Genomic DNA, 21,070 nt, shown 5'->3' with positions numbered 1-21,070 from the left:
ACACAATGGAATATTATTCAGCCTCAAAGAGGAAGGAAATTCTGATGCCTGCTACAACGTGGATGAACCCTGAGGCCATTATGCTGAGTGACATAAACCAGACATAAAAGGACGAGTATTGTATGATTCCTCTTTTACAAGGTACCAGAGAATAAGCAAATTAATAGAGACAGAAAGTAGAATGGCGGTTAGAGGGGCAGGGGAAGCGAGTGGGGAAGTTAGTGTTTGATGGGGACAGAGTTTCAGTTTGGGAAGATGAAAAAGTTCTGGAGATGGGTAGTGGTAATGTTTGCACACATCAGTGTAGATGTACATAATGCTACTAAATTGTATACTTTAAAATGTTAAATTGTATGTCACATGTGTTTTACTACAAAAACAAACAAAGCGGAGGCGCCTGGCTGGCTCAGCCGGTAGAGCTTGCGACTCTTGATCTTGGGGTCATGAGTTCAAGTCCCACTTTGGGCATAGAGCTTACTTACTTAAAAAAACAAAAACAAAAAAGGTTACTGTTGGGGGAAACCGAGAAAGTGAGGAATCTGTGTTATTTCCTAGAACTGAATAAGAATCAACAATGATCTCAATAAAATTTTCCATTAGGAAGCCTCAAGAATATGTAATGGGCCAGAGATACTCTCTTCAGTAGTGCTGGGGAAATGGGACAGCTACATACAAAAAGAATGAAATTGGACCACTTCCTTATACCATGCAGAAAAATAAACTAAAAATGGATTAAAGAGGGGGGCCTGGATGGCTCAGTGGGTTAAGCCTCTGCCTTCAGCTCAGGTCATGATCCCGGGGTCCTGGGATCGAGCCCCGCATCGGGCTCTCTGCTCAGCAGTGAGCCTGCTTCCTCCTCTCTCTCTGCGTGCCTCTCTGCCTACTTGTAATCTCTGTCTGTCAAATAAATAAATAAAATCTTTAAAAAAAAAATGGATTAAAGACCTAAGTGTGAGACCTGAAACCAGAAAACTCCTAAACACATAGACCATAATCTCTTGGATATCAGCCTTACCAACATTTTTCTAAATATGTCTTAAGTAAGAGAAAGCAAAAATATGCACAGTGAAGGAAACCATCAACAAAATGAAAAGGCGACCTACTGAATGGGAGAAGATATTTGCAAATGATATCCGATAAGGAGATATTATCCAAAATATATAAAGAACTTATACAACTCAACATTAGCAAAACAGATGATCCTATTAAAAATGGGCAGAAGACCAGAATAGACATTTTTCCAAAGAAGACATACAGATGGCCATCAGACACATGAGAAGATGCCCAACGGCACTCATCATCAGGGAAATGCAGATCAAAACCACGATGAGAGGGCACCTGGGTGGCTCAGTGTGTTAAGCCTCTGCCTTCAGCTCAGGTCATGATCTCAGGGTCCTGGAATCAAGCCCCACATAGGGCTCTCTGCTCGTCAGAGAGCCTGCTTCTCCCTCTGCCTGCCTCTCTGCCTACTTGTGATCTCTCTCTCTCTCTATGTCAAATAGATAAATAAAATCTTTAAAAAACCACACACAGGGTGCCTGGGTGGCTCAGTGAGTTAAGCCGCTGCTTTCGGCTCAGGTCATGATCTCAGGGTCCTGGGGTCGAGTCCCGCATCGGGCTCTCTGCTCAGCGGGGAGCCTGCTTCCTCCTCTCTCTCTCTCTCTGCCTGCCTCTCTGCCTACTTGTGATCTCTCTCTGTCAAATAAATAAATAAAATCTTTAAAAAATAAATAAATAAATAAATAAATAAATAAATAAAAAACCACACACACAATGAGATATTATCTCACACCAGTCAGAATGTCTAGGGTCAAAAAGACAAGTGTTGAGGGCACAGAGGATAGGGAATCCCATGCACTGTTGGTGGGAATGCAAAGTGGTACAACCGCTATGGAAAACAGGATGGAGTTGCCTCAAAAAAATTAAAAATAGAATTTACTGGGGGGTGGTGGTGCCTGGGTGGCTCAGTGGGTTAAAGCCTCTGCCTTCCGCTCAGGTCATGATCCTGGGGTCCTGGGATCAAACCCTGCATGGGGCTATGTGCTCGGCAGGGAGCCTCCCCCTCTCTCTCTGCCTACCTCTCTGCCTACTTGTGATCTCTGTCTGTCAAATAAATAAAGTCTTAAAAAATAAATAGAATTTACTATGTACCCCAGTAATTCTACTACTGGGTATTTGCCCAAAGAAAATGAAACACAAACTCCAAAAGCTATCTGGCCCCCTCTGGTTATTGCAGCTTTATTTATAGTAGCCAAGATATGGAAGCAACCAAGTGTTCATCAACAGATGAATGGATAAAGAAGGTGTGGCATGGCAATTATGTAGGCACATATGCATATTTGAACATTAGCCATAAAAAATAATATCTGGCCATTTGCGACAACATGGATGGACTTGGGGGTATCATGCTAAGTGAATTAAGTCAGAGAAAGAGAAATACCATTTTGATTTCATTCATATGTGGAATGTTGAAAACAAATGAACAAACAAAAAAAAAAACAGAAACCAGGGCAGCTGGATGGCTCAGTTCCTTAAGTCTCTGCCTTCCGCTCAGGTCATGATCTCAGGGTCCTGGGATCAAGCCCTGCATCAGGCTCTCTGCTCAGCGAGGAGCCTGCTTCCCCCTCTATCTCTGCCTGCCTATCTGCCTACTTGTGACCTCTCTCTGTGTCAAATACATAAATAAAATCTCTTAAAAAAATAAAATAAAATAAAGAAGTACAAACTTAGGCCTGGCTAGCTCAGTTGATAAGTGTGCAACTCCTGATCTTGAGGTCATGAGTTCAAACCCCACAAGGGGCAGAGAGTTCACTTTAAAAAAAAAAAAAAAAAAAAGGTACAAACTTCTAGTTACAAAATAAATAAGTCATGGAGATTAAAAAGTACAACATAGGGAACAGCCAATAATACTGTGATGACCTTGTGTGGTGACAGATGGTACGTACGGTTACCGTGGTGAGCATTGTGTAGGATCGTGGAATTGTAATTTACACGATTGTCGAATCACTACGTTGTACACCTAATATCTACTACCATAACACTGTACGTCAACTTTACTTCAGTTAAAAAACTGACATCAATATGCAGATAATTAAACAATCCAAACAGTGTTGTATGCTTTGACTATGACAGAAGCAGTTGGTTTCTAGTGCGGTGTAAGTCTTCTTCACAGAATTTTTTTCAAAGATTTTATTTATTGGGGCACCTGAGTGGCTCAGTCATTAAGCATCGGCCTTCGGCTCAGGTCATGACCCCAGGATCCTGGGATTGAGCCCCCCCCATCGGGCTCCCTGCCAGGCGGGGAGTCTGCTTCTTCCTCTTCTACCCTCCCTGCCTGTGTTCCCTCTCTCACTGTCTCTCTCTCTGTGTCAAATAAATAAATAAAATCTTTTTTTAAAAGATTTTAAAAAGATTTTATTTAGTTAGTTAACAGAGAGAGAACAAGCAGGGGGAGCAGCAGAGGGAGAGGGAGAAGCAGGCTCCCCACTGAGCAGGGAGCCCGATTGGGGGGGAGGGGAGCTCGATCCCAAGAACCGGGGATCGTGACCTGAGCACAAGGCAGGCACTTAACTGACTGAGCCACCCAGGCGTCCCTAAAGAGTTTTTAAAATATAGATAAAGATCTTACAGCTCTCTGGGGTGAAAATTCTGATAAACATAATACCATGAGATTAAAAAAAGCAAAGCTGCTGATCACTGACTTGTATTTTCTCAGTGGTTCTAAGCTTCCATCCAGAGAAGCAGGTAAAGTGCTTAGGACAATGTTTACCAGGAAAACTTGGGCTCAGAGGCCTTCCATATCCATTTGGGCCTGTTTGGGCTCTCCTGCTCTTGGGAGTAAGCGTGTGTGTGTGTGTGTGTGTGTGTGTGTGTGTGTGTGTAATCATACTTCTTGTGGCCCTTCTGAGTTTCCCTTCTGAAGAATCAGCAGAAGCAGCCATGGGATCTGGTCAGGGCATCAGTCCTCACAGCGTCACTCTGCCTCAAGTCTGTAGGAAACTTCCACAGCGCTCTACAGTCTAGAGAACTCACTACCTGGCTTTTGTACCCTGAGCTGTGTGGAAAGTCTGCTTATTTCACTCCACCCAGCCAGCGGTGGGTGCATGAATTTGGGCCAATGAACACAGGAGTAGATGCATCTGCTTATTAGTGATCTCGAAAGACTTGCTAGGTCCCTTCTCTGTGATAATCGTACCTCAGTTGCTAGAAGAAAATTATAAAGGAAAGCGGGGCACCCGGTGGCTCAGTCGGTGAGGCGTCCGACTCTTGGTTTCGACTCAGGTGGTGATCACAGGGTTGTGAGATCGAGCCCCATGTCTGGCTCCCCGCCGGGCATGGGGCCTGCTTGGGTTTCTCTCCCTCTCGCCTTCTGCCCTTCTGGTCCTCAAAAAAATTAAAATTAATATTAAAAAAATTTAAAAAGGAAAGAGGTTCTCCCCTCTGGGAGTTACAGTCACAATGGGGAACAAGACAACTGAACAAAAACAGTTTAACTCGTCGCTTGATTCATTCATCTGTATTGTGTCACTCCTCTGCCCTGACAGAGGATACATTCTAGAGAAATCAGCAAAGCACTCGCCTGAGCAGGGCTTCCCACCTTGGCCAAGTAGGCACCCCGGCAAGGGGGCTGTTCCAATCCCAAGCCTGGAGAAGCTCCTGGAGGTTCTGAGACCCTCGCTGGTAGACATCTGGAATTTGTATTTTTATAAAAAGCACAATGTTAGTCTTACCATCTGGAAAATCTGTGAACAACGGAGGAAGCAGTGACTCCAGTGGGGCAAACCCACGGACTCCCCAACCTACCCTGCCTGCTTGCCAAATCTCGGAGAAAGTCAGGGTCCTTCCAGCAAGCAATTTCCAGCTATTGTGACCATGTGATTAAAATTACCTTTTTTTTTAACTCCAGATTTAAGTGTGTGCTAGAATCCACATTTTTTTTTTTAAGATTTTATTTATTTATTTGACAGACAGAGATCACAAGCAGGCAGAGAGGGAGGCAGAGAGAGAGAAGGGGAAGCAGGCTCCCTGCCGAGCAGAGAGCCCGATGGGGGGCTTGATGGGGGGCTTGATGCGGGACTCGATCCCAGGACCCTGAGACCATGACCTAAGCCGAAGGCAGAAATTTTAACCCACTGAGCCACCCGGGTGCCCCACAGAATCCACATTTTTAGAGTGGCTACCAGAATGCCTCGGAGGGTCTATCACCCTTCCTATCGCCCTTCAGAGGATTGGGCCACACCCACAGAGCAGATCTGGGGCGGGGCTTCAGAACCCCAATGGCCCGCGAGCTCCCAGGTGAGGCTGTCCCTCTGGCCTGGGGACTGGGATCTGGGATGAAATCCTCTTGGCAACCTGAGCAGATTCCGCCTGTGATCGCCCCAGTGGCCTCTTCCCAGGCGAGGCAGGTTAAGGAACTTGTCATAGATCACAGCTGGCCGGGGCGGGGGGTGAGGGGCCGGGGGGACAGAACGGGGGAGAGAGGCGCAGGCCCCGACCAGCTCCGCTCTGGTCTCGTGACTGGGAGGAGCAGCCATCTGGGAATGGAGATCTACCTCTTTTAGACTAAGTGTAGGTTTTACCTGTTTAATCAGTCCCGGATGCCTCAGAATGCGGCCCCAGCTTCCAACTGTGCCCCGTGAGGCCCCGCTCCCCTCCCCTACCTGCAGTTCTTTTCAATCCTTCCAACACCTGCTTTAAAACAGCAGCTGTGCGCACCTGACCGTGGGGCCCCTTTCGTTCTTTTCTGGTCTTCAGGTGTCCACACACAACCCTTCAGCATGACTGCCCTCAGACTCGGCCTCCCTCCCCACCCGGCCTCACTCCTTGGCACCCACAAGGACTCAGCTCAAACTTAACTTGATGCCCTGCCCAGACTGGTTAGACACCCTCTTCTGTTGGGACAAAAAAGAGCACTTGAGAAGGCTTCTTTAAAAGGTGTGGAAGAGGGGCGCCTCGGTGGCTTAGTCCTTAAGTACCTGCCATTGGCTCAGGTCACGATCTCAGGGTCCTGGGATCCTGGGACTGGGCCCTTCCTGGGGCTCCGTGCTCAGCAGGGAGCCTGCTTCTCCTCCCGCTCGCCCTGCTTGTGTTCCCTCTCTCGCTGTATCTCTCTGTCAGATAAACAAAATCTTTAAAAAAGGTAGGGGTCGCCTGGGTGGCTCAGTGGGTTAAGCCTCTGCCTTCTGCTCAGGTCATGATCTCAGGGTCCTGGGATCGAGCCCTGCATTGGGCTCTCTGCTCAGCGGGGAGCCTGCTTCCCTCCCCCACTCTCTGCCTGCCTCTCTGCCTACTTGTGCTATCTCTCTCTCTGTCAGATAAATAAATAAAATCTTGAAAAAAAATTGTTGAAGAAATGAGCTTGTTAGTAAGCTGAAGTTAGCTGCATGCTAAAAGAAGCCGGTGTTAAGGAACCACTAGGAGTACGGGCAATAATGGCTCACACCTGTGTAACCTTTCCTGGGACCACCTGCCATTTTAGGCCACAGGTCTGTAAATTAAAATATGAATGGGAATGCAGAATAGTACAACCATTTCAGAAGATAGTTGGGCAATTCTTACAAAGCCAAACTTAACTCTTACCATATGACCCAGCAATCATGCTCCTTGGTATTTACAGAAATGAGTTAAAAACTATGTCCGCACATGGGGCGCCCGGGGGGCTCAGTCGGTTGAGCGTCTGGCTCTTGATTTCGGCTCAGATCGTGATCTTCAGGTCCCAGGATTGAGCCCTGCTTTGGACTCTGGGTTTGATGTGGAATTTGCTTAAGATTCTCTCTCTTGGGGCACCTGGGTGGCTCCGTCATTAAGCATCTGCCTTCAGCTCAGGTCATGATCCCAGAGTCCTAGGTTCGAGTCCTGCATTGGGCTCCCTGCTCCGCAGGAAGCCTGCTTCTCCCTCTCCCACTCCCTGTGCTGTGTTCCCTCTCTTGCTGTGTCTCTCTCTGTCAAATAAATAAATAAAATCTTTCAAAAACAAAGATTCTCTCTCTCCTTCTGCACCTCCCCCACTTCCTAAATTAAGTAGTTTAATTAATTGATTTAATTAGATTATTAATTCATTTAATTAATAAGTTAAATCTTTTTTTTAAGATTTATTTATTTATTTATTTCACAGAGAGAGAGAGAGAGATCACAAGTAGGCAGAGAGGCAGGCAGAGAGAGATGAAGGGAAGCAGGCTCCCTGCTGAGCAAAGAGCCCGATGTGGGACTCGATCCCAAGACCCTGAGATCATGACCTGAGCCGAAGGCAGCAGCTTAACCCACTGAGCCACCCAGGCGCACAGTTAAATCTTTTTTTTTAATGTCCACACAAAAACTTGTACCAGAATGTTATAGCAGCTCTAGTCATAATTGTCAAAACTTGAAAGCCCCCAGCTTTTTTTTTTTTTTTTAAAGATTTTATTTATTTATTTGACAGAGAGAGATCACAAGTAGGCAGAGAGAGAGGAGGAAGCAGGCTCCCTGCTGAGCAGAGAGCCCGATGCGGGACTCGATCCCAGGACCTTGAGATCATGACCTGAGCCGAAGGCAGTGGCTTAACCCACTGAGCCACCCAGGCGCCCAAGCCCCCAGCTTTTGAAACAAGTGGATGAAGAAGCACATCCTCCTGGTCCATCCAGAAATACTAGCACTAAAAAGAGATGAGCTATTCTACGAAAAGACATGGCAGAACCTTAAATGCACATCGCTAAGTAAACGAAGCCAGCCTGTAAAGGCTACAGACTGTATGATTCCCGCTCTATGGCATTCTGGAAGAGGCAAAACCGCAGACAATAAAAAGATCAGTGGTTTCTAGGGGTTGATGGGGCTGGGGGAGGGCTGAATTGGTGGGGCCCAGGGGATTTTTAGGGCAGTGAAAATAATCTGTATGAAACTCTAGTGATGGATACCTGTCATTCCACATTTATCTAAATTTCTGGAAAGTGTAGCACCAAGAGTGAACCCTAATGCAAACTAGGGACTTTGGGTGGTAATGATGTGTGAATGGAGGCTTATCAGTTGCAAGGAAATACCATTCTGGTAGGGGATGACGGTAATGGGGGGCAGGAGGTATGTAAGAAATCTCTATACCTTCTCAATTTTGCTGTGAACCTGAAACTGGTCTGAAAAAATGAGGCGTATTTTATTTTTATTTTTATTTTTAAAAATTTTTTAAAAAGATTTTATTTATTTATTTGACAGAGAGAGATCACAAGTAGGCAGAGAGGCAGGCAGAGAGAGGAGGAAGCAGGCTCCCTGCTGAGCAGAGAGCCCGATGCGGGACTCGATCCCAGGACCCTGAGATCATGACCTGAGCTGAAGGCAGCGGCTTAACCCACTGAGCCACCCAGGCGCCCCTATTTTTTTAATTTTTTTAAAGATTTTATTTATTTATTTCATAGACAAAGATTACAAGTAGGCAGAGAGGCAGGCAGAGAGAGAGGAGGAAGCAGGTTCCCCACTGAGCAGAGAGCCCGATGCGGGGCTCGATCCTAGGACCCTGAGACCATGACCTGAGCCAAAGGCAAAGGCTTCAACCTACTGAGCCACCCAGGTGCCCCTATTTTTATTTTTTTTAAAGATTTATTTGAAAGAGAGAGCACAAGCTCGGGGAGCCACAACAGAGGGAGAGAGATAAGCAGGTTTCCTGCCGAGCAGAGAGCTGGACGTGGGGCTTGATCCCGGGACCCAGGGATCCTGACCTGAGCTGAAGGCAGATTTTTTTTTTAAAGATTTTATTTATTTATTTGACCATCAGAGATCACAAGTAGGCAGAGAGGCAGGCAGAGAGAGAGAAGGGAAGCAGGCTCCCTGCTGAGCAGAGAGCCTGATACGGGGCTCGATCCCAGGACCCTGGGACCATGACCTGAGCCGAAGGCAGAGGCATTAATCCACTGAGCCACCCAGGCGTCCCAGAAGGTAGATGTTTTAATGAACTGAACCACCTAGACATCCCTAAAGCTTGTTGTTTTTTTTTTTTTTTTTAAGATTTTATTTATTTATTTAACAGAGAGAGAGGTCACAAGTAGGCAGAGAGGCAGGCAGAGAGAGAGGGGGAGGCAGGCTCCCTGCCGAGCATATAGCCCCATGCGGGGTTTGATCCCAGGACCCTGAGCTGAAAGCAGAGGTTTAACCCACTGAGCCACGCAGGCGCCTGCTAGAACTTTTTTTTTTTTAAATGTACAACATCGAGAGTGACAACTAATGTAAACTGTGAACGCTGTTTAATAACAACATATCAAAATTAGTTCCATTGTAATAAATTTCAGTGGTAACTAAAATGTTCCACACTATGTCTTTTTTTTAAGGTTTTTTTAAAAAGATTTTTATTTATTTATTTGACAGAGATCACAGGTAGGCAGAGAGGCAGAGAGAGAGGAAGGGAGGCAGGCTCCCTGCTGAGTAGAGCCCGATGTGGGGCTCCATCCCAGGACCCTGGGATCATGACCTGAGCAGAAGGCAGGGGCTTTAACCCACTGAGCCACCCAGGCGCCCCTACTTATTTATTTTAGAGAGAGAGAAACAAATGTTCCCCATTAAGGCAAGGTTTAATAATAGGGAAAACTGGAAACTGTGGAGATCTTCTTTCTTTCTTTCTTTCTTTCTTTCTTTCTTTCTTTCTTTCTTTCTTTCTTTCTTTCTTTTTTTTAAGTAATCTCTGCACCCAGTGTGGGGCTTGAATTTACAAACCTCAGATCAAGAGTTCTGTGCTCTAGCAACTGAGCCAAGCAGGCGCCCCTAGAAACTGTGGAGATCTTCAGGGGAGAGGAGATACATGGGAACTCTTTGTACTATCTGTTCAAATTTCTGTCAAGCTAAAACTGCTCTAAATCAAGTCTGCTCACTTAAAAACCGATGTCCAGGGGTGCCTGGGTTATAGCTGGATTATACGTTGTAGCTGGGTTATATGTTGTATGTTATAGCTGGAATGAGTCCCAGAGGGGGATAATAACCCACCCAAGGTCACACAGTCCTGCAGAACTGGCGTTGCCTGCAGGCTCGCCAATGCTGGTGCTCGTGCCCTTAAACTTAACCACTGCACTCTTCTGTCTGCTGCACACACCGCACTAGAGATGGGGTGGGAGACCGCCATCCAGAGGTGATACGTGAAGCCATAGAGGGGAGGGGAACCCTAGGTTTGCATGTGCGCTCCGTCGTCTGTGACAAACAGTGCTGGTGTTGTTGTTTTTTTTTTTAGAAAGTCTCGTCCCACTTCTATTAGGGTTCTCCAGAGGAATGGAACCCGTCAGATGTGCACGTGGATAGAAGGAGATTTGCTGTGACCTGGATTGTGTCCCCCCAACCCCCAAATTCATACGGAAGCCCTGATCCCCAATGTGACTGCGTTTGAAGATAGGCCTGTAAGGGGGTAAATAAGGTCAAATGAGGTCATGGGGGGGGCCTGGATCTAATGGGGTTAGTGTCCTTGTAAGACCCGACACTGGAGAGCTCCATCTCTCCCTCAGTAAGTTTCTCCCTCTCTCTGCCTCTCTCTGCCTTGTGAGCACCCAGCAGAAGGGTGTCCGTCCATAAGCCAGGAAGAGAGTGCTCACTGGAAAGTGAATTTTCTGGCACCTTGAATTTGGACTTCGTAGTCACCAGAACTGTGAGAAAATAAATTTCTGTGGTCTTACCCTCCAGCTTCTGGAATTTTGTGATGGCAGTCCAGTTGACTTTAAGAAATTGGGTTCAGGGCCTTGTGTAGCCTGCCAATTTTGTACTTGGCAGGCTGGAGACACAGGAAGGGTTGAGCCTACAGGGTAGGCTCCAAGGTCATGTGCTGGCAGAATCCCCTTCTGCTCAGCCTTTGGTTCTATCCAGGCCTTCAGCTTATTGGACAAGGCTCACCTCCATTATGAAGAGCAATCTGCTTTACACAAAGGCTACTGATTTCTGTGAATATCATCCAAAAACACCCTCACAGAAACATCCACAATAAGGTTCGAACTGGCGTATCTGGACACTGTGGCCAGGCCCAGTTCACACCTAAAATGAACCGTCATATCCCCAAAATAGACTAGATATGCATGGACACCAGATCACAGTTCCTTGAACACCTTTGGCATGGACATACTGAGAAATTCGGTTTTTGTCCCAGGGCCTGGCAAAGGGGGTCTGTTGTCTCTTCTTTGCCAGGATGAAGCTGGCCACAGGGAGTGTAAACTCCAAACATCTAACATTCTCCCCCTTCTGTTCAGGTGACATAAGCAGGCCGTGTGCGTTGGAGTTTGGCCCATGGTGGGTCCATTCTACCGAGGGTGTTAGAAGGTGATCTCAGGCAGAGGGTCCCCGCCTCAGCACCGTGAACTTGGGGATCAAATAATCCTCTGCTTGGGGGGGCCAGCTTGTGACCGTGGGGTATTGAGCTGCAACAGGGGCCTGTGTCCATCACTGGCCTCGTCCAGCACAAGGACTGGGGCCTGGACTCATCCCTCAGTGACATGCTGGTTCTCAGGCCTGCGACTGTAGAAACATTCTTGTGGCAGACAGTCCGGTGTTCTTGGTGTCCGTCCTTTCTCTTCTTTTAGTATTTCACCATGACTGAGCGTGAGCTGACCGACCATCCCACTGTCTGGTGGCTGCTCAGATGATGGTTGGCTTGGTGTGTACTGGTGAGGGAGAGATGGGCTTGGCTGGGCATCTCTCTCCCCTGTGTCCGCTCCCCGACATGTTCACTCTCTAGAACTACCTGGCTCCTCACCACCAGGCCCCGTTTCTTTTTTTTTTTAATTAATTCTCTTTTTGAATGAGAGAGAGAGTGTGCACACGTGGAGAGGGAGAGGGAGAGAGAGCATCTTGAGCAGTTTCCATGCCCAGCACAGAGCCTGACGTGGGAACACAAGCAGGGAGAGTGGGAGAGGGAGAAGCAGGCTTCCCACCAAGCAGAGAGCCCGATATGGGACTCGATCCCAGGACCCTGGGACCATGCGCTGAGCTAAAGGCAGACACTTAACAACTGAGCTCCCCAGGTGCCCCTGAAAGAGCAAATCTTAAAAGTTTTATCAGAAGGAAAAAAAATTTTGTAACCATTTACCATAATAGACGTTACCTCAACACTGTGATGATCATTTCATGATGTACACAAATACTGAATATTACATTGTACGAGTAAAACTAATAAAGCAGCCGTATGTCAGTTATGCCTCAATTTTATTTTATTTATTTAATTCTGTTAAGATTTTTAAAAAATTAGGGCGCCGGGGTGGATCAGTGGGTTAAGCCTCTGCCTTCGGCTCGGGTCATGATCTCAGGGTCCTGGGATTGAGCCCCGCATTGGGCTCTCTGCTCAGTGGGGAGCCTGCTTCCTCCTCTCCCTCTCTCTCTCTCTGCCTGCCTCTCTGCCTGCTTGTGATCTCTCTGTCAAATAAATAAAATAGGTAAAATCTTAAAAAAAAAAAAAAAGTAGTTAAAAAAAAAAGATTTAAAAAAATTAACAAATAGTATATTATTTGCCCCAGGGGTAAGATTTCTTTTTCTTTTTCTTTTTTTTTATTTAGGTGTTATGTTTATTATTTTTTTAGTAATCTCTACACCCAACATGGGGCTCGAACTCCTGACCCTGAGATCAGGGTCTCATGCTCTTCCCACTGAGCCAGCCAGGCGCCCCAGTTATACCGCAATTTTAAAAAAAGAAATAAAAGGAAAATCCCCCTACAGGAGAAGAAAACAAGCCGAGGATGAGAAGGGACGGCCACGGACTCGCTAAGGCAAGTCCCTCCAGCCTCCTGTTGGGGGACCAGGGCTAGGGATGACCTTTCAGAGCATCTGCTCTTTCTCCCTGCCCTGTCCTCCCTCCTCAGCCCCAGATGCCAGGCTCTGAAGGCCCCACCACTTGTGGATGTCTGTGCACTGATGTGGGGACAGAGACTCACTCACGGCCAGCCAAGGGCGGGACTGTCCCTCCATGTTGGGTGAACAGAACCCACAGCCTCCAAGACCCATTAAGTTATGATACTTCAGTGACTCGTATTTTTCTTTTAAGATTTTTTATTTATTTGACAGACACAGCGAGAGAGGGAACACAAGCAGGGGGAGTGGGAGAGTGAGAAGCAGACCTCCTGCTGAGCAGGGGAACCCCCCACCTCACCCCCGATCCAGGGCTTGATCTCAGGACCCTGGGATCGTGACCTCCACTGAAGGCAGACATTTAATGACTGAGTCGCCCAGGCGCCCCAGTGACTCGTATTTAATCTTGACCTCCTACTATAAAGTATTCTGTATTTATGTGACTTCAAAGACTTTCGTGTGAAAAAAAGAACACCCTCCCTCCAGTTTAATACCCAGTTCCAACCCCAAAAGGCTGGGGCAGATTTTCATGTTTATTTGTCTGGGTCTGTAGGCCTGCATGTCCAGAATCCTGTTTAAGGTTTTAGAACGCTTTCAGTCGTTTCTGAAATGAAAGTAATTCCCACAGGAGAGCGCTTGGCCAGCTGCATTGGAAGAACATGTGACTCTCGATCTCAGGGTCGTGAGTTCAAGCCCCACACTAGGTGTAGAAATGACTTAAATAAACAAAACATTTTAAAAAGGTAATAATTGGGGCGCCTGGGTGGCTCAGTGGGTTAAGCCGCTGCCTTCGGCTCAGGTCATGATCTCAGGGTCCTGGGATCGAGTCCTGCATCGGGCTCTCTGCTTGGCAGGGAGCCTGCTTCCCTTCCTCTCTCTCTGCCTGCCTCTCTGCCTACTTGTGATCTCTCTCTGTCAAATAAATAAATAAAATCTTAAAAATAAAATAAAATAAAATAAAAAAAGGTAATAATTCCCCTAAACAAAGAAACTCCCACAACTCTCCAGCACCAGGATTCTGACAACCCAAAAATGTCTCCAAACATCACCAGGTGCTTCTTGGGGGGTCAAAATGGTCCCCCAATGGAGAAGCACTGATTGAAGGTGGCTTCTAATCATCCTTTTCGCCTCACCTGTGGCTGGAGGCCCATAGTGGGAATGACCAGTTACCCCGGCCCTGGGGCTTGTACGGGTGCACACATGTGGCCGGAGGACCCTGTGTGGGCGGGGGTGGGGCAGAACCAGGCCCCTGTCCCTCCTAGCCGCTTTCCATCCACCTCCTCTTTGCCTCTCCCGCACGTTCTCTTCCCTGTCTTTCCCTGACCTCGTCCCAGTGCAGATTGGGCCTGGGAGTGGCATCTGTGAGACTGTGGCAGAACAGGTTGTCCCACCCTGAACCGGAGAAAGGAGAACCTGTCTCTGCCTAAGCCGGTGTTCCCAGAACGCCCCCGGCACGTGCCCTGGCTCGCAGGCTGACCTTGGGATAGGATCAGGAGTGGAGCCTCCGCGGCCGGATTCTCCCAGGAGCAGAGTTTCACTGTCTGGGCCTTATCTGGCTGTTACTTCTCCCTGCGGCTGCTCACCGGTTCGTCTAATGACTATTAACCCAAGACAGTTCCGTGAAGGCGGAAGCTGCCTCTTAGCCTTTGAAAGTGACGGCCAGCTCGCACCTCATCACGATGGCTGTTCTCCAGAAAACAGGAGATAGCAGGTGCTGGCGACAAAGTGGGGAAATCGGAGCCTTTGTGCACAGTTTGAGGGGAGACCACAGGACGGTTCCTCCGACAGTTAGAAATCAAATTCACCATATGTCCCAGCAATTCCACTTTTGGGTATAGAACCCCCCAAAAATGGAAAGCAGGGTCTCAGAGCCGTTCGTCCATCCCTGTTCCAAGCACCACTATGCTTAAGAGCCAAGTCATGGAAATAGCCCGCATGCCCATCACCAGGCGATAACAAAACACAGGCACTGCCATTCCAGCTTAAAAAGGAAGGACATTCTCACACCTGCTACAATGTAGATGAACCCTGGGGACTTTAATGCAAGGAGCCAGACACAAAAGGATAAATACTGTCTGCGTCTTCTTACGCAAGGTCACGGGAAGAGTCAAACGGATAGAGACAGACAGTAGGACGGTGGGAGACAGGAGCCGCAGGACAGGAATGAGGGTTTAGGGTTTCATGGGCGCGATGTCAGTTTTGCAAGACATAAAGAGCTCTGGGGACGCCTGGGTGGCTGGCCGGGTCCGTTGAGTGTCTGCCTTCAGCTCAGGTCGTGATCCCGGTGACCTGGGATCGAGCCCCACATCGGCTCCCTGCTTGGCAGGAAGCCTGCTTCTCCCTCTCCCTCTGCCACTCCCCCTGCTTGTGCTGTCCCCTCTCCCTCAAATAAAGAAATAAAATCTTTAAAGAAGATACACAGCATTCTGGCGACAGGCGGCTGTGATTGTTGCACAACAATCACGTGAGGGTATGTGCATTAACTGCATTGAACTGGACATGGAAAAACGGTTACGATGGTCAGTTTTATGGTGTGCATATTTTACCCCAATTTTTAAAAAGTCCTCACAAGCAGTAATAAACCCAGGCCGTCCAGCTAACTTCCGCCAAGCCAGCCCAGGTCCTCACAACCAAGCTCAGCTGCTGGCTGGGCGACAGGAAGAGTCTCCAGATGGGCCCCCACAGTCCGGGCTTCCGCTGGGAAAACTTGCTGTATGGAGGGAGGGCGCGCGCAGGTCCCCGGCACGGTGCATGACGCTCTCCTCGTCGGCCCTTCGGAGATCGGTGGCACGTGCACACGGCAGAATGGAATTAGGAAAGCACCAGCCCTGAGTCCGCACGCACACACAGTGATTCCTGCCGAGAGGCCTCGCCTGGCAGGATCGAAAGGAAGAAAAGCTGCTCCTTCAGCAGCTCCAAGGCTGGTTTCCTTGTAACAATACCCTGCAGTCCCTTTGCTGTGGTATCAAACGTGTCAAAGTTGCCGGCCGTGCGCTTCACCCGACACCTCTAGATGCCTGCATTTCGATTTTTTTCCTTCATAATCCAAATTCCCCCAAAAATAAAGTAGACGAGGCTCTGGATTATGTTTCTAATGCAAGGTGAAGACCACATTTCTTACTTCTGAAATCAGCCTCTAGAATCTTGCGCTAGAAGGACTAGACCCGCGGCTGCGCTGACCTGGGCTGAAATCCTCACTGTGCCCCACCAGGCCCCTGCCCTCATCTCAGCAAGTCCCCACTCACTAGCTCACTCCAGCCACACCAGCCTTCTCGCCGTTGCGCCAGCCTGCCACAGGGCCTTTGCTCCTGCTGTCTTTCTGCCGGGAGCTTTCTTGCCCCCATCCGTCAGCTCCCTCACACGTTTGTTCTGATCTCAGCTTCTCTGATGACTGCATTTCGTAGTGCAACCCCTCCCTCAGTACCCAGCTCTCCCAACTCCCCTTTCGCTTTCCTGTTTTCCCTGTGCCCCTCATGTACCTCTCCCACTAGCATTAGAGCGCTGTGGGAATGTGGGGGTTTTCTTTCTGTCCATCAGCGTATCCCACGTGCCAGTAATAGTGGATAGTACATGCTCGATAAACACTAGTTGGATAAATGAATTTACCTGGGCCACCAATATGACACTTTGGTTTACAGTTTGAAAGGTGAAAAGGATTACCAGACTGTGAATGATTTTTAATTATTTCTAAGTTTGTATACTCTATTTTAAAAAATAGTAATGGGGTGCCTGAGTGGCTCAGTGGGTTAAGCCTCTGCCTTCAGTTCAGGTCATGATCCCAGGGTCCTGGATCGAACCCCACCTCAGGCTCTCTGCTCAGCGGGGAGCCTGCTTCCCCGCCCCCCGCCTCTCTGCCTACTTGTGATCTCTGTCAAATAAATAAAATTTTTAAAATCTTTAAAAAAAAAAATAGTAACAATTTTGTGCAGCAGCAGCAGCAGCAGCAGCTCCATCCCTCCAGGGTCTCGGGCCAAACATCTCAAGAGCACTCTGACCTCTGCTCACCCCCACATCCAGTGCTTCTGGAAATTTCTAATGGTTCTGTTCTGTGGTATTGTGAATGTCTGTTTAGTTTTTGTCCCATTCCTGGCACAGAGATCCCAAAACCCTCAGAATGCCGTAAGTGATAAGAGTGATATAGGTGTTGGGGCACCCGGCTGGCCCAGTCGGGGGAGCACACTTGACTCTTGATCTCAGGGTTGTGAGTTTGAGCCCCACAGTGGGTGGAGAGAGGACTTAAAAGTAAAATCTTAAAAAAAAAAAAAAAAAAAGGAAAAGAGTGATAGACGTGTCTTGATATCCATAACAAGCATCTTTCAACCACCCCCGAGTTTGTATTAACAAGAGAACTTTTGGAAACGCCGAAGGATGGGGGCTGGCTGTCCCGCAAACCAGGTAAGTGTTGGGAGGACTGGCACTGGCACTTCCAGTCCCTCCCCCACTGCCCCCACACCCCCTTCCTCCCCCCTCCAGGGAGGGGAGAGGGGCTTGAGGAGCACATCAAGGACCAGTGGCCAGTGATTTAATCAAACACGCCTATGTCATGAAGCCGCCATAGAAACCCAAAAGACTGGGTTGAGAGAGCTTCCAGGTGGGTGAACCAGACGCATCGGAACGCGGAGCCCCAGACCCTGCAGGACAGAAGCCCCATGTTGGGGATCTTACACCTGGTACTTCTTCATCTGGCTGTTGATTTGTATCCTTTGATCCGCTGTGGTAATCTGCCAATCTAGTAATGAAATGATTCTCTGAGTTCTGTGATTTGCTCCTACGAACTTGTTGGAACCAGAGGAGGGGGTGGTGGGAAACTGTAGTTTACAGCTGGTCCATCAGACGCACGGGTGACCTGCACTTGTGACCGGCAGCAAAGGGACAGGAGACAAGTCTCTTGGGTCCGAGCCCTGAACCTGCAGGATCTAATGCCATCTGCAGGGGAGTGTGGGGAACCGTATGCACCTTGTTCTCAGAAAGCTGTCGTACATTTTGACCTGCCCTCAGGCCCTTGACCACACCAAGGCTTAATTTTGTGTCACCTCCCTCAGAGTCATCCCAGGGCTGAGGCCACTTTCTGGGTGGCCTCTGTCAAATCAGTAAAGACGGGGCGCCTGGGTGGCTCAGTGGGTTAGGCCTCTGCCTTTGGCTCAGGTCATGATCTCAGGGTCCTGGGATCGAGCCCCGCATCGGGCTCTCTGCTTGGTGGGGAGCCTGCTTCCTCTTCTCTCTCTGCCTGCCTCTCTGCCTACTTGTGATCTCTGTCTATCAAATAAATAAATAAAATCTTTAAAAAAAAAAAAAAGCAGTAAAGACATCGGCTCCCCACAGTCATCTGGGGCCAGGGTTAGCAGAAGGGGCAAGTAACACACAGACCAAAGAGCCGAACGAAAGGACAGGAGGATGGATTCAAGAAGGGAACTAGAAAAAAATAAATGCAAACACAAAAGAAAGCACCATGGAGGGCTTCAGGAACAACTAGAAAGACCTAGAGGAAAAAAAAATTCCAAAGCATCTCTCAGCAAATGTCTCTCGAACCTTAACCATGGCCAGACGCTGGAGAGGTAACATCCAGAAGTTTTGACTGTCCCCAGGGATGCGTTATTGCTGTCCCCAGCATAAGTTATTGCTGACCAGGAAAGCGCACCCAAGGTTCAGAGTTTTTACTGGGGTTTCATGAGGTAGGAGTGACTGATGGAACCATTGGCCGTACAGATCCATCTTCGGCACCTCCCACGGCTGACCTCGCATGGCTCAGCTCCTGCCAGCCAGTCACATGGTTGGCCTTTTTGGTGTGGTCGGCCCCCACCCTGAGTCATCTCCTCGCGTAAACAATCCAGGGGCCCACCCTGAGTCATCGAGTCCACATCAAGTACCCAGTGCGGTCTGAGGTTCCCATCACCAGAAAGAAGCCAACCCGGCGCCTGCCGGGAAATCCCAAGGCTTTAAAGGTTACCTCCGAGGAGCCAAGACGGAGACCAGACCTCTCTTCGGGGAATTCTTCACTATACGGTGTTACACCTCAATTTAAAACTTATCAAAATATGGGGCGCCTGGGTGGCTCAGTGGATTAAGCCGCTGCCTTCGGCTCAGGTCATGATCTCAGTGTCCTGGGATCGAGCCCCGCATCGGGCTCTTTGCTCAGCGGGAGCCTGCTTCTCTCTCTCTCTCTGCCTGACTCTCCGCCTACTTGTGATTTCTCTCTCTGTCAAATAAATAAATAAAATCTTTAAAAAAAAAAAAAAAAAACTTATCAAAATAATAGTTCCACATCTAGGCCAATTGTAATAAAACCTAGACATCAAAGAGAGAGAGAGAGGGAAATGACTTTAAGATCAATCAGAATAAAGCAGCAGCAATCATCCTGACTGCCGACATTGCAAAAGCAGCAGTGCAAAGTCAGAAGACAGGGAATCCCATCTTCAATGTACTGATTTTTATAAAAAACCAGGGCGCCTGGGTGGCTTAGTCATTAAGCCTCCGCCTTCGGCTCAGGTCATGATCTTGGGGTCCTGGGATCGAGCCCCACATCGGGCTCCCTGCTCAGTGGGGGGCCCGCTTCCCCCTCTCCCTCTGCCACTGCCCCAGCTTGTGCTCTTTCTCAAATAAATAAATAAAATCTTTTTAAAAATTAACATAATAAATAAAAAAAACTAAAGTCAACGTTGCACTGAAAACAGTTTTCAAAACACAGGGAAAGGAAGGTATTTCCGGCAAATAAAAACTGAGGGTTGGCCATGGGCCAACCCGCCCCAAAAGTTCTACAGGATCTTCTTCAAGCGGAACAGCAGAGAAGTGAGCCCACACGGAAGGGCTGAGAACCAAGAAGGAATGTTGAGTGGAAAAAGTATAAATGTGGGTAAATCCAAATGAGTGTCAAATTTGAAATACTCATAATAATGCAGTGTGAGGGTGCCTGGGTGGCTCAGTGGGTTAAAGCCTCTGCCTTAAGCTCAGGTCATGATCCCAGGGTCCTGGGATCAAGTCCTGCATCGGGCTCTCTGCTCAGCAGGGAGCCTGCTTCTCTGTCTCTCTCTGCCTACTTTCGATCTCTGTCTGTCAAATAAATAAAATCTTAAAATAATGCAATGTGAGGTGGAAAAATTAACAACTTAGAACTCATTTTCTTTTTTTTTTTTAAAGATTTTATTTATTTATTTGACAGACAAAGATCAGAAGTAGGCAGAGAGGCAGGCAGAGAAGAGGAAGCAGGCTCCCTGCTGAACAGAGAACCCGATATGGGGCTTGATCCCGCATGATCCCTGGGATCATGACCTGAGTCGAAGGCAAAGGCTTTAACCCACTGAGCCACCCAGGTGCCCTGAGAACTCATTTTCTTAAAAAAGTAGTCTGGTGGCCTTGTTCAGCAGATGTTTCTGGAGCATAGAAGACAGCCCAGATCCTGATGTTCATGGGTGGGGTGAGGTATGTGATAGGAGAAACACGAATGCTTCGGCCACTGTCTGGTCTCCCGGCGACAAGCCCTCAGAGGGCAGAGCAGGGACGAGAGGCTAGACCGTGCGGGCGGTGGGGGAACCACCGCGGGAGCCCCAGTTCAGGCGACGCCTGGGGCCAGTGGGGCTGTGTACAGAGAAGCAGCCTCTCGGCACCGCTGGTTTCTGTGAAAATGAAGACTGTGAGCTTACGAGACGCTGGGTGTGAGACGTGGTTTGGCAGCCGGCCCCATGACCTTCCCCAGCCGCTGAACTTGGCTGTCCCCGGGCGGCGGACGGGCTCTCTTGGCATTCTGAGCCCAGTGCAGGTGTGCGCCCTCCCACACCCCGCTGACAGTGTGTGCAGGGAACGGTGCCTTTTCTTTTCCTTTTTTTCTTTTTTTTCTTTTTTTAAAGAAGGCAGTCACGTTTCTGCACAGAAGGTGGCTAAGAACCAGCCTGAGCGTCCCTCTCATCTGGGGACGCAACACGTGGCGGGCTGGTGCGGAATTCTGGATACTCCTCTCTCGCCTCAGAATAACTCGTCAGTTAAAAATATTTTCTTGGTGGGCGCCTAGGTGGCTCAGTGGGTTAAGCCTCTGCCTTTGGCCCAGGTCATGATCTCAGGGTCCTGGGATCGAGTCCCGCATCGGGCTCTCAGCTCAGCAGGGAGCCTGCTTTCCCCCACCCCCCTCTGCCTGCCTCTCTGCCTACTTGTGATCTCTCTCTCTGTCAAATAAATAAATAAATAAAATCTTAAAAAAATAATTAAAAAAATTTTTTTTCTTGGGGTGCCTGGCTGGTTCAGTCACTGGGTGTCTGCCTTCAGCTCAGATCATGATCCCAGAGTCCTGGGATCGAGCCCCGCATTGGGCTCTTTG

At 48.4% G+C, this 21,070-nt stretch overlaps 1 long non-coding RNA gene across 2 annotated transcripts; it reads right to left on the bottom strand.

Annotated features, from left to right (window-relative positions):
* Positions 1-4,337: 4,337 nt before the first annotated feature.
* LOC116572413 lies at positions 4,338-5,769 on the bottom strand. 2 transcript variants are annotated; one of them, XR_004278301.1, is made up of 3 exons: positions 5,580-5,769; positions 4,598-4,688; positions 4,338-4,377 (listed from the first exon to the last, which is right to left on the bottom strand). It is a non-coding gene; the product is annotated as an uncharacterized LOC116572413 (long non-coding RNA). The 2 variants fall into 2 exon arrangements; XR_004278305.1 differs by having other exon boundaries at positions 4,345-4,383; positions 5,580-5,763.
* Positions 5,770-21,070: the final 15,301 nt, after the last annotated feature.

The sequence above is a fragment of the Mustela erminea genome, chromosome 1 (genome assembly GCF_009829155.1).
Source record: "Mustela erminea isolate mMusErm1 chromosome 1, mMusErm1.Pri, whole genome shotgun sequence".
Classification (NCBI taxonomy): domain Eukaryota; kingdom Metazoa; phylum Chordata; class Mammalia; order Carnivora; family Mustelidae; genus Mustela; species Mustela erminea.
This window is presented reverse-complemented; position numbering and strand designations above follow the sequence as displayed.